The sequence below is a fragment of the Buteo buteo genome, chromosome 2 (genome assembly GCF_964188355.1).
Source record: "Buteo buteo chromosome 2, bButBut1.hap1.1, whole genome shotgun sequence".
NCBI classification, from domain to species: Eukaryota; Metazoa; Chordata; class Aves; order Accipitriformes; family Accipitridae; genus Buteo; species Buteo buteo.
In genome coordinates, this window is record NC_134172.1 from 15,167,762 (window position 1) to 15,182,699 (window position 14,938).

The 14,938-nt window shown below is 38.5% G+C and overlaps 1 long non-coding RNA gene across 1 annotated transcript in view; it reads right to left on the reverse strand.

Moving 5' to 3' along the window:
- LOC142039408 (uncharacterized) overlaps positions 1–6,200 on the reverse strand; it is a 65,488-nt gene extending 59,288 nt beyond the window's left edge. The window contains exon 1 of the long non-coding RNA XR_012652876.1: positions 1,754–6,200. This is a non-coding gene — a long non-coding RNA (uncharacterized LOC142039408). The remainder of the gene's footprint in view (positions 1–1,753) is intronic.
- Between the last annotated feature and the right edge of the window lie 8,738 nt (positions 6,201–14,938).

A 14,938-nucleotide genomic window follows, 5' to 3' on the forward strand; every position in this document is an offset into this window, starting at 1 on the left:
TGTCTTGGACTGAGCACCTTAACTCCTCCCTGATCTCCAGCACAGCAGCTAAAATGGAGCCATGATGCTCGAGCCTGTACAGCCAGCACCTTCCCTAGGGACCCCCACACCCTTCCCCTCACATTAATGAGTGGCTAACTAACAAAGTAAATAGAAATAAATTAGCAACTAACTTATCCTGGTAGATGTCAAGGAAGAAGAGTATCCCAAAGAGGAATTTAAACAGGGAAAAAGATGTATGAGCTTTACAGTTCAGCATAAGAAAGAGCACTTGCCCAAGATACTGCATATAAGAAAATGGTTTTAAACAAAATAGAAAGTAAGTCTCCAAGGCTTGCACCACTAATGGAATTGAGAGCAGGGATGAAAAATGTTAGTATTATCTCTGGCTCAGAAAGTCCCAAAGCCATGATTCAGTAGAAGGTAGGAGAAAGTACACCAAGAAAGGATCATTACATGCTTGACATTTTCTTACACGCTCCCCCAGGCTGCTGTCAGAAACAGGATACGCGGCTAGACAGATGTTTAGTCTGATCCTGTATGACTGTTCTTACTTTGTGATAGTAAGACATAAATGTGGATAGGAAGAAAGTTATGTGCAACTCAGGGGGATCACATGAAACTTGAAGTTGATGCAGGCGCAGCAGCCAACAGTGAGGGGATTCAAACTGAGGGGTGTCAATTCTGGGCAAATTCTGATCACTATGGAGTTTCCCCCTGGGAGAAGTCCATACTGTCCAAAATCCTTCTCATACATTTCAGGACTTGTCTTTAAGACATGGGGCACCTTTGTAGTCAAACCACTTCCCCGACCCTCCTCTGGTCCTTCATTAAATATTTCATTCTTTTTCAAAAAAAAAGAAACATCTCTTTTCTCTCTCTGTGAATTAACATCTGTCATCATTCTATTGCCACTGTGGATATTTTCTGCACTGCATTTTCTAGGTTTTTGCAAGAAAGCAAATCTTCCCAGTGCCACCAGTCCTTCTCACAGGCATGTCAAAACATATTCACTAAGTACAGTGTCCATTAACCCTCCAGCAGGCGCTTGGGAGCAAAACCAGATATGCAGAGATATTTTGCAATGTAATAACAATGTCACGATGTCAACCATAATTTCTCCATTGTACACAGATGCCCCAAATCATCACAGGTCAAACACAGCTGGAACAATTGGTCAGGAAGGGTTTTATTTCCTACTTTAGTACAGACTACAGCAAAATGATGAGCAACAGTCACAAGAAATTTTCTTTCAGCACAGCCATCAGAAAGACTACCTTTTCTTGCTCCTAGCCATTTTAATTCATGCTCTTGCTATAGTCAAGCAGGCTTGCTAAAGAAACTGTATATAGAAAATGTTATACAACAGTTGCAGCAAGTAGCCTATACAGCAGCTTATTTGCTGTGACAAATTGCACAGAGCATGCCACACACCAATACTCCATATTCTCTTCTGGGTCACCGAATTGATTCTGGTTCAAATTCCAGACAAACCATTTCATATGCAAAGCCATTAAAGGACTAGAACTATTTTCTTTTGCTAGCTCAGACCAGCCTCTACTCTAGGAGCTAGGGTAGTCTGCAAGGCAACATGCAACATGGATGAAAGCCCACTCAGACATTTCTTAGATGACTATCTAGCCACTATAATGTTATATATAAGGGAGCTGTACCATCTTTCTCCCAGAGATAGCAGCTGTCACATGAGGAGATGAAGCTCTCCAAGGATATTGTGTGCTCTGGGAACACTTACCAGATCAGCTCTCCCAGGTAATTCTGATCCCAGAACATCTGCTTCCTGGATCCCAGCCAAGGTTAAGGAGCAGGGCAATGAGGTCTGCTGAAACAGGGCTGTTTGCGACCGCAGCTGCAGCAGCATGCCAGGCACCACAGAAGGGTGAAGTTGGTGAAGGTGCTCCCGGAGCTCAGGTATCTCCAGGGTTAGGCTGCAGTTAAGGTGGCACTCTCACAGTCACAGTTTTGGACCTAAATAGCTTACTCTTCCAAATCTCATTTTAGGAAAAAAAAAAGGGGGAGGGTGGGGGGGCAGGGATGGACAACATTTCAGTGATATATTTCTCTCAGCAGTATTGTACAGTCTATAAATTTATTCCTCAACTGATTGAGAAAATTACTTAGTGGTTGTGTGCACAACAGCCTGATCCCTAAGATGAGTCTTCAGGATAGAAATGCTGTATTAGTAATACATTAAAATAGTTATAATAGAATGATTTTCACTATGGAGGTATTCACCTCGCTTCATTTCAGCCATCTTTTAAAAACCAGTATTTTCTTAACTAATTATCTAGGGCCTCTTTCATAATGGGAAGGTGATTTGGTGACAGTACCAGCTTAAGCAGCAACTTCAACAAGATCAGACCTGCCACTTAAAGAATAAAAATAGTCATGGACAAGTTTAAGGACAACCATCCAGAGAGCAATACTTTCTCTCCATTCTGACAACAGATGAAGAAGCATAGGCAACTCACTTAAAATAGAGAGCAAGGTCCATGTGTTTATGATAGTCAATGTCATCTTGTACCAGAAGAAACAGGACATATACAGAAGGATTTATTTAAAGCTAATGCACTTTAAAATACAGTGATATTACATTTTTCATTAGCAGCTATAAACTTTTTCTGCTCTGGGATTCCTGCAGAGTTGAGACTTGTGCAACAGGCCAGGTATACCAGATAAGATTCACACTATACTACGAAAGAGAAAGAGAAGTTCTCAAAACAGCAACAGGGTTCTTTAATGTACCGTATGCTACACTGTCCATCAGAGTAACATTAGTTCTTATTGCTAAGTAAAAATGTATGTGTGTCTAAGTAAAGAGAGATACAGAGATGGATATTCTGTTAACTTGAAAGAAGGTTAAAGACCTTTAATCAATCTTTACATATTAAGGCGTGTTTATCATTTCTATCATAACACCCACTCCAGTCATAACATTGTGCTCTTATGGAAGACCACAATCAATCTGTTACCTCCCCAACTAATTTTTCAGTGACTTTAGAATTATTTAAGACCCCTTCCAGATCAATAGCCCCCCATGACTGAACCTGTGTTTCAACAAGAAAAACTTCACTGGGGGAAAAAAAGGGTCATTTCTGTTGAACTTGTAATGCTTATCAGTGATACTGAGCAACAACTTTTTTGATGCTGTCTTACACCGGATGGGAAATGACTTTCCAATTAAATGGAAAAGTAGCATATATACGAAGTAAGAGCCAGCTTCTGCGTGTAGAAGTAGTACCATTTTCTCATTTTGCGGGGTAAGTCTGCCCTGCTTCCTCAAAAGAAGACACAGTAAAGGAAAATATGACCTTGGAAAGATTTGCTATGTATGGCATACAAAAACAGTTATTCCCAAGACTCCACAGCCCCTAAGTGTTTCAAAACCAGGCACAGAAGAATGAAAAAACAGATGGGTGACAATGATGGCATCAGCAAAACAACTTATGCCTCACTCAAGTATTTTACATTCAAGGCACAAGTTACAACTCATAAATTTCATTAAATCTACCTAATTTATACCAGAATCCGTTGCTTCTTTGTATTTCAAGGGAATAGAAATACATGAGATATTGTGGACAAAACTGATATTTCTTGTGGGAATAAAATCCAAACAGAAAAAGAGAGAGAGAGACTTAGGCTTAATCTTCCTTATTATTTGATAAGAAGCATTTTCTGAGTAAAGGTACAAGTCATTTGTGGTTCTGATCACTCCAGTACGCTGTTCCATACCTAAGAGTAGAAAATGTTTCAAATATTTAACAAATCATGGCTAATTATATAGAATAATTGAATCCTTAATATAAAGCCTGAGAGACTTTATTCTTCTAACGTTACTTGCTGCTGATGTGAAAACCATGAGAAGAGATAAAGCTACAGACCTGTTAATAGAAAGAAGACAGTAAAAAATTACTTTCAGTTTTGAGAAAAACACTAGGCTCTGGATATAAGTTAATTATTAAAATTCAATTCCCTTTTTTTCCCCCAAAAAAAGTTATTTTAATTACTGCTTTTTTATGCCAAGTGTCTGTTTTACTTAAGAGAAGAAATGACTTTCTATTTGAAGCAATGCCTACTAGAAATAAGAGTTACTCAAGGGCAGTGTTTTATTGATAAAGCCTTTTTCTTTATAATCATCATATGTCATAACATTTCACAGGATTCATGATGTTCATATTTTTTCAAAGGCAGAAACAACTGGAAGTTCTGATCTGGAGCTAACAAAAAACCCCAAAGCACTGTCTAGAGTTGGAGTAATTTTTTGCATTTTAAACCCTAGATATAGTAAAAGACAGGGCTTCATGAAAGTAGGAAAGGTTATTTTTTTACCGTAAGAGCTACCATTTTCAAACTGTTATGAGTATTTGCATACATTTACATGCACTGAAAGCACAGCCATTCAGAACAAACAAGGTTCATTATGAAGACAAACATGCAGAGTATGACTGAGTGACAATCTACACAATGGCTAATTTAAACTTTATCGGTCTCCTCCATTCACGGACCATTTTTCTGACGAGGAGGAATAGCTAAGGATGCCTTACATCTCTTTGGCCACTTTTTATTTTTGATAAACCCCGGGGCTGCCTCTGTTAAGGTGAGAGAATGCACCAAGCAGTCCCTACAGTCTGTCAAAACCTCTGATATGGTCTCTGACTTCTAACAGGCAACCTTAAATGAAGCTCTCTCAAGTAGTGGAATAGGTAGGAAAACTGGTTTAGCAAAAAGACATACACAGTTCCCTTAAACAGTTCAACTTTAAGGCATGTCTGCATGCATTCCTACTGCCTGTGACAATAGTAACACTTCCTTTCAGCCTAATAGGTCCTGAGCCCCATCCTTTGTCTGCTGATTAACTGCTCTATTCATTGACCAGACCACTAATTGCATGCTCCTTATAGTTACCCTACATTACTGTAAGAATTAATGAGACACAATTACAGCTCCCAGAAATCTCAGGCCTAGCCAACTGCAAAGCACTCCAACTGAATAAGAACTCCCCAAGAATAAAGAGAAAAATTCAGCCCATTGTTCACAGGAAGCAGAATGTTTTTTGTTAAAAAATTGTATTTATTTGAAGCTGTTTCATAATTAGGCCCTGGAGAAAAAAAAAAAAAAAAGGAGAGAATAGAGAAAGAACTTGGGAACCAGCATTCACTGAGAAATCACAGTGGATGCAGAGAGACACGCAGACAGTTCAGATATGAGGAGAAAAAAACATAAGGGATGGAGTGCATGAAAAATTAGTGCTATGACTACTACAAACATCTATAACCAATCAGCTGTTTAAACAGAGCATGTTCCACTGTATGGGAATTACCACTAATGCAATCTTATATTTGACTAATATAGCTTCAATCTGGAACAATTTAAAATAAGCATATGGCATGCTTCTGCACTCATGTCTCTACCATGAGATGGAGGAAGAGGATTTTAATTTCCCACTCCCGGAATTTAATATGCATTAGAAGTCAGTGTCATTAGCCATGAAAGTCAAAAGGAAGGACAGAAAATGAGTTTTTTGAAAATCAGCCATATTGAAAACTGCACTCACATTTAATCTGTGTAATCAACAGCCACAGCTATTCAAAGTCTTACTGACTACAATCACTACCTATTAGCCTGTAAGTAGTTCAAAAGCTATTATTCTCACTTGAACAATTTTCCAATACACAAGAGACAGCATTAAGTTAATGAAGTTAATATGCAAAGTCAATATTCTTTGTTATGAAGTCATCTTCTTCCATCGGTTCATCTTCAACATATTTTCACCGTATAAATTTGATTTAAATTACATGTATAGTTTGACAAAGCCACTGATACTTAAAATAGAGCTTGAAATGCAGCACTATACTTTATAGTCCCGGTAACCATTTTCCAGGGTACAATTTATAGCAGCCACTGAGACCCCAAACTATGAATGTTATAGACTGGCACTGCTACATTCCAGAATCAACATCTTTGGACAGAGACAACATTTTTTGTATGACTCTACAGGGATTCTCAATAATTGCACCTAACTGCGGTAATAGTTTAAATTCATGGAAAATGGATGTTCTTCTGATACTATCGCTCACTGATATCACAGCAGAACGCTTTCCCGCATGAAGCAGACAGTTACCACCATGTGGTGCTGAATCCCAAGCAGGAAACAAGGCACGAATATGGATCAGAGACCTTTGTGTTCAGTGTATAATAAGTCCAATATCCCTGTCATAGAACAGCAATCATTAACTAGGGGATCTTTTGTTAAATGGCCCCTGTGGCTGGACTGGTAACAGCAGGGATTGAATTTGCAATTTCTGTATCTCAAAATATCTCCCTTTTACGATTATGATTGCATCCAGTGCCATAGTTATATCTACTTACCCACCCCAAGACTAGATTCAACTGTCAGGGAGACGGCAAGCCTACAGATTCATGCATTTCCAAAGTAAGACTCTAGGACTTGAAGTGAAAATACTGATTTCCATTAACCTTGGCTGATTAATCAAGCTCAGTGCAGGACCACAGAGCTTACATATGCAGCTTTGGCTCTGGCAGTATTATTTGAAATGGGCTTTCCACATCTCTTGAAAAAACCTTTGAGGAAAAAGGAAACCTTTGTCTCAAATAAAACATCACCTAGCTTGTTCAAGCTATTCCTGTTTCAAGCCCAAAAATAGAACAAGTCCAAATTCCTGCAGAGCGTGATGTGAAATTATTTCTGCTAGTGCAAATAATTTATTCTGGTATCTGGTCCAGCTTTCATTTCTGATGTTATGAAGTAACTTGAACAAATACAAAATATGCATATGCTTGAGGCTAGCTGTAATCTCTAGTTAGTGTCTCTCTCTGCATAAGAGAAAAGGGAGTCCTTCCTGCAGACAAACACTAAGGGCCCGCTCTTTAGGTCATCAATTCCAACTAAGGTAGAACATCTAAGTGAAAGATAATTAGAGGCATACAGGCACTGCTTCTTAAGAGACAAGGGAAGGTTTCAAGTCATAATCTGGGTTCACTCACACTCTTTCTACTCTCCTGTTCCACTACCAATTTCTTTAGAACTACTTGTGAGTTCTGGTGCTGCATGTAGGATAAGCGAAGGACAATCCTGATCCATCAAGTGGTTCCACATGCTTATTTTTTCTGGAACGGATTCACCCAAGGAAGCTTCCTTCCACTTTTGTACTTCTTATTCTTTAGTTTGTGTGTTGCACATCACAAGCTTCACTGCTAGGGAGTTTCCTTCCTTCCTTTTCATTGTTGTATCTGCATCCAGCCTCCTTTCTTCCTGCAAGTAGTTCAGTTGAACAATAGTTATGCCTATACTGTCTCCCAAGTGTGGCCCCAAAACTATCTTCAAGACTAGAACCACCAACAGGACAGGTGCTAAACATGAAAATTCATGCATTGCCAGGCATTATTCATGCAACTTCCAGCTGTAAAACAACCCTGTAGACAGAAGATGAACAGGACACAGAGATCAAATACTATTCTTAGAGTTGCTCTGGAGGTCATTCTTCAGAGCGACGTAAGCATAGGCTATGATACATCATCTCTGTGTGCAGTAATAAACTTGCATATGAGTCCCTACAGGATGAGGCCTACAGTTGATTTACACTAGAAAGTTTAATATAGAAATTATACTAACAAGACTCCTCTTCCCAAGCAACTTATACCTATCCCTGAAGAGAAGTAAAATGTACAGGTAAAAGAACTTCTTACGCAGCTTCTGCACTAGGGTTTTTGCTGGCATAGCTATGTCAGCAAAAAAATTCATATCCCTCCCTGACAGGCCTCCTTGATAACACTTTTAAGTGCAAACTAGGTGTCAGTATTTCAGTTATGACAGAAAGAGTTCTACACTAGTCATGAGCTGAATATGTAGCCTTTCATGACTTGGAGAAGCCCTTGCTTCCAAGGAGGTCAAATCCCATGATCATGTTTTCCACCAGCATAATCCCTCACGAGCACTGATTAATACAGTACTACTATGGTACTATATTAACACATATAGAGTAGGTGAAAATAGCGTATCAGTCGACAAGCCACTTATAGTCTGCATTCCCATCTAAAAAGTGTTTATTTACACTACATTAAAGCCACAAAAATTCCAGTGCATGGGAGGCAGCAACACTTCCGTGTAAAAATGTGCTGTGATTTTTAGATTAGACTAAAAATAATTTTAAATCTATTACTCTCTGAACATTTCAGTTGGTTGCATTTGGCATTCAGAAAGATTTAGATGATTTTAAGAAGATATTCTATAGATTGAGTTCCTAGATGCATCTGATCATGAAACAACATAACCAAGTACAAACATCTTTCATTTTAATCAATCAGCATCATTAGGTAGAAAGTTAACAATACTGGTTTAAGAGCAGCTAGATAGCTTTCAAATACAAGGTTCATAGTTAACTACATAGACCTAGCATATGGCATTAGGCAACAACCCCACAGCTGAAGAGAAGATTGGAAGAAGCCACTCTGCCACAGGCAGAGTTGCAGAGTGTCCCTCAAGGATCACCAACATTGTACGTGTCCCTAACCTAGTTTACCATATTCTCATCATCTCCAGTTCAGTTGCTTTCTGATGCTATGAGATTATTTATGGAATATGTTTAGGCCTTGCACTGATGTGGCAGTAGATAAGGCCTTTTGAAAGCACCCCTCACTGAGGTGGAGTGCAAGGGCCATGGTCCACCTGGGGTACTCCTCAGTACAAGCAATGATGCCTTGTGATAAAAATCAGCATGAATACAACAAAGTGTTTCTAACTGCTTACACATGCAACATTCATGGCCATTGATTAGCCAAGCAGCATGAATCTCTGAGCTACAAGAAACAGTCAATCACATTAATTTAATTAATGAAGGATTCTTTATTGAATATACAGAAAGAAAACAAGTTTCACAAGCAAAAAGCAGTCTGTAGCACTACTGCAAACTGTATCCTACTCCTAATTTTTTTTTTAAATTATTTTAGCATTTTTGATAATCCACTAAGTGTACTCATAGCCAGAACTGTGGCAAAACTGGGACTGTAGGAAAACTGTTCACATACCACTAGCTGAGAAAAACACTGGTATTAGTCCAGAAACCAATTTACTCTCATAAATCAGCTTTATTCTTGCAAACAACACTGAAGGGGAACAATTTTGCAATGAGGCAACAGCAACACAGAGCACATGCCCCCTTCCATCCTCACCTTATTCACTGCCCTTCCAACACTCTTTCTTCTACCCATTTAGCAGCACTGTCCAAAAATCCTATCACCCTGGACACAGTCCTTGACAGGACAATATCCTCTTTCCTGTGTGCTTGGTGGCCTATGTACCCTAAGCACTGCATGCTCTTAGGCTTTCTTTGTCAAAGTCCCTATGACCCACAGATAAGACAATGCTGTCACCCCACTCAGGGGCTGGAATACACTTCTTCCATTCTCCTTCCCCTGGTATAACTTTACTCACCTTTTAAAAAAGGAGTATGGTATAATACCAACTGTGTTGAAAGAATTGGGGCCCCCCACCTCCACTCATTCACCCTTTCCCTACTCCTCCTAGGCCTAGAAGCTTGCTCTTTCCCTCGTCATCCCCCTACAGCAGCTACAGACACTTGTCTAGCTCATCATTTGGGCTGCAGCAGAAGCCAACATCTGTAGGTTATTTGCCAGGACACAGGGCAAGGGATCCCTCTTGCTGACCACCACTGTGGTCCTGAGGAAAACTTGGCTCATGATCACATGAAAAAAGTTGCACTGCGATTGAAGGATGGTAGATTTTACAGAGCATTCTTTAACACTAGAGTCCTTGTTTACATCTGTTTTCATTCCTTTCAACTTCTGCTACACTTTAAGGAAAACTGTACTGTGGAAGTTAAAAGTCTAGCACGGGAAGAAAGCGCTATGCTCTCATTGTGCACTTCGGCTCCAGATAACCTGTGTAGCGAACTAGAGAATAGAGAAGTCGGATCATACACAGCCAGAGGAAAGATTGATTTATGCCCTGATTTACTATTACTAGTTTCAGAAGAGCAACCGGCATAGTCATTTCAGTGACAAAAGCATTAGACTGACAAGGTTTTGCATTATTTAACTACCTGTGGCATGCACCCCTAGCCCACCCTTTTTGTCAGTCAAACGAAGTAGAATTTGGCTAATACACAACTCACATATTAGGCATACATTGATCAAAAAACAGAATGAGTGGACAAAAAAGTCAAATCCCTATCAATTTTGAGACTTAATGATCCCTTTTATAGCATCTTTACAAGGTAGCTAGCTCTATTAATACCAAAGGTCTTAGGTTTCATACATGCCAATGTGAGAGGGTAGCTAGTCACTGGAAATTAAGTGTCCAAGTGCCTTTATTAGGTACACAAAATATAAGAGTGGAAAGAGCTGAAAAGAAACAGACAGTCCAAAGAAATACAGGATAAGACTGGGAAGAAACATATCCCAAAAACAGAAGCATAATTAAGCATCCAAATTGCCAATTAACAGTAAATAGCCAATGAGGAACATGTATGGAAGAACGCAGGGATGTGTGGAGAACTAAGGGGCTACATTGCAACTAAGCTTTATTCATGGAGAATTCCAAGGTATTTAGGCTCCTAAATCCTACTTAGAAACTTAAATTCCCACTCAGTTCTACAGGAAATTAGCCACCTCCACATCTCTTAGGATTCAGGCTCAACGATCGCTACCATAAGGCATCAGTGTACATGCCTCTCTGGTGCCTGTCTCCCTGTATTAGGCAACCAGAAGAATATTATGAAGAAACTCTTGATGCACCAGTGACTCAGAACAAAACTCCCACTCTACCATAAATACATTTACTGTCCTACACATAGGACCATTTAATGAGACTCAGTAAAAGCATTAGAAGAGCAGCTGTATTGTAGAAATGCAGAGAATGGGGGAAGGGAAGTTACAGGCAATTGCTTATCCTGAACCTACCTACAGGTTCAGAAATTTCCTCTGTAAAGCTGCCAGCCTTTCTTCACACACAATTATCATGTACTATTTGTATTACTGTAGAACCTACAAGCTCAGGTTGTGGATTGGTCCTACACAGATGCAAAGAAAAAAGGAATATGCCTACACATCTGACGAAAGTCATGCAACCCAAATATTAGCCATAACACTTTCTAAAAATTTTATTGCTTAGAGTAAATCTAATTACTGTCATCCATTGTAGAAATATCATAAAAACATTCTTCATGTTATAGTTGAACAGGCTTAGAAAGGAGAAATAGGCATTGAACCACAAGGAGGAATACAGATTTTTACAGTACTACATATACTCTAGGCAGGCAGGAGAAATGCGTTCTTTGCATTGCAGTGTTTTGTTTAAATAGATAGCTAGATAAAATGTATTCCATGTAAATTACTTATAAAAACTGAAGAAATGGGAACCACTCCTATAATTAAAATCTTGGAGAGCTTTCTGTTATTATATATCGTTTATAACCCATATTCCCCAGCAATAATTTACCCTTCCACTCAGAAACCTTGTGTAAAGATACTTCACTGTTACCACACACGAAAATCAAAATAAGTTATGAGAAAGCAACAAAGTAAATTTGCATCTTTCAGGCAACCTGATACTAATATCTTCATAAGGTAAACTATATTTTAATGAAGACATTCTCAGCAGTACACTTTTTTTTAATTCACACTTCGATTTTATTTCATTTATGTCACGATCTACCATGCAAGTTTAAGAAATACATCATTTATTCATGACCTCTGCTTCCTTCCAGACCCCCCCAGCTACACAGATGACCAGGTTAAAGAAAAATCAAGTGGTTTGTCTGATAACAGTTAGTGTCAAAACAAACCATATATGTTGTATTTCTATTAGCTGAAGTCATGATAAAAAAAAAAAAAAACAACAAAAAAACCAGTGCTTGTTTTACTCTACCTTTTTCCAGAATAAACTCTCATAATTAAACTTTCCACTTTTCCAAGTAGCTGACTATGTATTCCTGCACAGTGGGAGGTTTTCTCCACAGATATATTGACTTGGACAATAAACAAAGCAGAAATCCCTTACTGGAATTTACAGCTAAATTTAACCATGCATATCGTTAGTAAAATTTGCATATCTGTCTTTCAACATTAAGAAAAAATAAAAGTTGAAATTCATTGAATTTGGGCACTGCACTGCTTTGCAAGCAAAAAAAAAGAGATTTAAGTTGTAATTTCCATACTTACTGAGGCTGTGTGTCAAAGGAAATCTGTGCAAAAAAAATCCTGGTGCTGCCTTGATGAGATTTGAAAGATGACAGCATACTAATAGTAAAAGAGCTTCTCCTTAACAAAGATGGCTTAAACAGTACCTATAAAATACTGATGAAGGACCACTGAATTCTAGAAAACATTTCCAGTATTTCTTATCTCTTTGTCGTTCAACCATAAAATACACAGAAGCAGTTAACGTGTTTTGAAAAAATATCACCCACCTTTTTTTCCCTCAGCATTAACTTTCCCCATGAAACTTTAACAGATCAGTCAGCATTGGCTTCTTACAATTAAAGATGGTGGAAACTTTCACTGTTGCTTTTTCATTGATTTTTTGTCACAACACTCCATCACCACTAACCTTCCAAAGCCATGAGCCATCAGTAGGAAATATTCACCACCTCTTTTTTGATTTTTATGTCTCTTTTCACAGCATCCTGGACACCTGCATGTCTTAGGAATTTGATTTAAAGGAATTAGGGTTTCTAATTCCTTTAAAACTAAGTTACTTCATGTAGGTCTGCCTATCCACAAAAATTAGACATTGGGATGCAATTGTGCCAGCATAAAATGTTTTAGATGAGCTCAAATATTTCTACACTGAAGAGAGAAAGTCATACTACTTTGAGGTATTTTTCCAGTATAAAAGTTGGATGTATTCCAGGGATTATACTGCTGGTTGGTTGAGGGGTGTGTGTGCATTATTATTATTATTATTATTATTATTGTTGTTGTTGTTGTTGTTGTTGTTGTTGTTGTTGTTATTATTGTTGCTTTTTTAAAAACTGAAGCAGTAATTTTTTATCAGTAAAGCTCTCATCAAATTATGAAAATGCTCACACTACCACAGTGTGTACTTCATGGCTTTCCATACTTGCACTTGCTCCGAGCAGGATTTCAAGGGCACCTGTAACCTATGCTTAGGTCTTTAGAGTTTAGCTACTCCTCAACTGGAAGATGGAGAAGGAATAAATGGCATTCTGGCAAAAGTGAGGAATTTGGTCATCACTTTAAGACATTACCTACAGTTGACTGGGCAGGTAAGTGGCCCAGTCTTTCTTTTCTTAGGTTTCAGATGAAACAAACACAACCATTAACACTGAAAGGACGAGATTTCTAACACCCCAGTGAGAGGCACAGATCAGCTCACACCTCTCAGAGCACTTCCAGCATACCTCATAGATTTGGGCAGGAGATCTCTGAATCACGCTTCTGAATTTTTCCTGCAAATATAACTGCAACTTTTTTCTTTTCTAATAAACAAGCCATGCTGTGAGAGAAGTGCACTACAACCACCTCTAGCATTCAGGCTGTGGTTATAAACAGCCTCGTATCATCACAAGGTCTAACTGAGGTTGGTGACACTCTATAAAATAGTATGGTTCCCTACAGAGTACCCCCTTGTGAGATCCAGGCGTTGCACAGTTACATCAGATCTTTTGCGCAATGTTGCATTCAGATATTGTGTGACAGAGATAGCTGAGGAAGTGGAGGAGTTATTTTATTCTGCAAAAGTGCAATGAAAACTAGGTAAATAACCTGTGATACAGAGCACTTACCTGGAAGTCACCAACGAGCTATCTGCATTCTGGTCTAATCATAGCAAACCAAAAAACTACAAGAAAACATGACTTCCAGTGAGGTAACCACGAGATGCTGAGAGCTCACTGGGATGTGTTCATGACATTGCAGTCAATGGGAGTCAAGGCCCACAATTGTCCAAATACTAATTGCTGAGTAGGAAACCGAGGCAGCAGTTAAACTTTTCAGAATCGGGCACTGAAATTAATGAGTTAAAGATTAATTCACTCACAGACTGTGTGTACAAGGTCACCTCATGGGGCCATCACCAGGAAGACAAGAGATCTTCTTAGAAGAACTGGCTGTACCTGAGGCTAATTAACAGATATGCTGACTGTAAATAAAAGCAGGAGGTGGTAAGCAGAAAAGAATAGGAAGTTTGATAGGGCTCCCAACTGATGCTGTGTGTCAGTAAACATCAACTGAAACTTAGATGCTGCTTTTGTACTCTCTTAAGGAAATCATTATTATTACATTATTCTGTAACACAGTCTAACCTAATCTCCATGCATCATACTAGGGAAGATATTTCTGATCAACTCTACATTTTTTAATTACAAAACCAAGCATGTTGAAGTTATTTTGTTTTACATACAGAATGAAGCAGCTTATTTAAAAGTGCAAATTATGACACTTGGCTTTACTACCCATAAAAATAACTATTTCTTGTATCCCTATCCAAATTAGTGACCCTTGAAAAATACTGTTTCAAAACCACCAGTGAGATAGCACAAACAGCTGTATAAAACAGACAAGAGACTGATATACACAACAACAATTAGGCTTTTTAAGCACAGTAACACTTTTTCAATCTACCCTTATCATTTCCTAAACCTGTAGAAGATATATCCCTTAACCCTCCAGGTTTTGGCATGAGATTCTTTATTTGTGTTTTACCACAGCATTTTCCTTCACTGACTCTTTCACAAATTTTCTGCCAATAAAGGGTTACCTGTAAGAAAAACAGTTTTGATAGTACTGAACATTGAAAAGATGATGATATTCATTGTCCATTCTCTGCCCCACACCCCCAAAAGTTAAATTCCACTGCAAGTTGGATTTTGTTTGTTGTTTCCTAATCCCCTCTCCCATTTAAAGACCTGATTTGACAAAC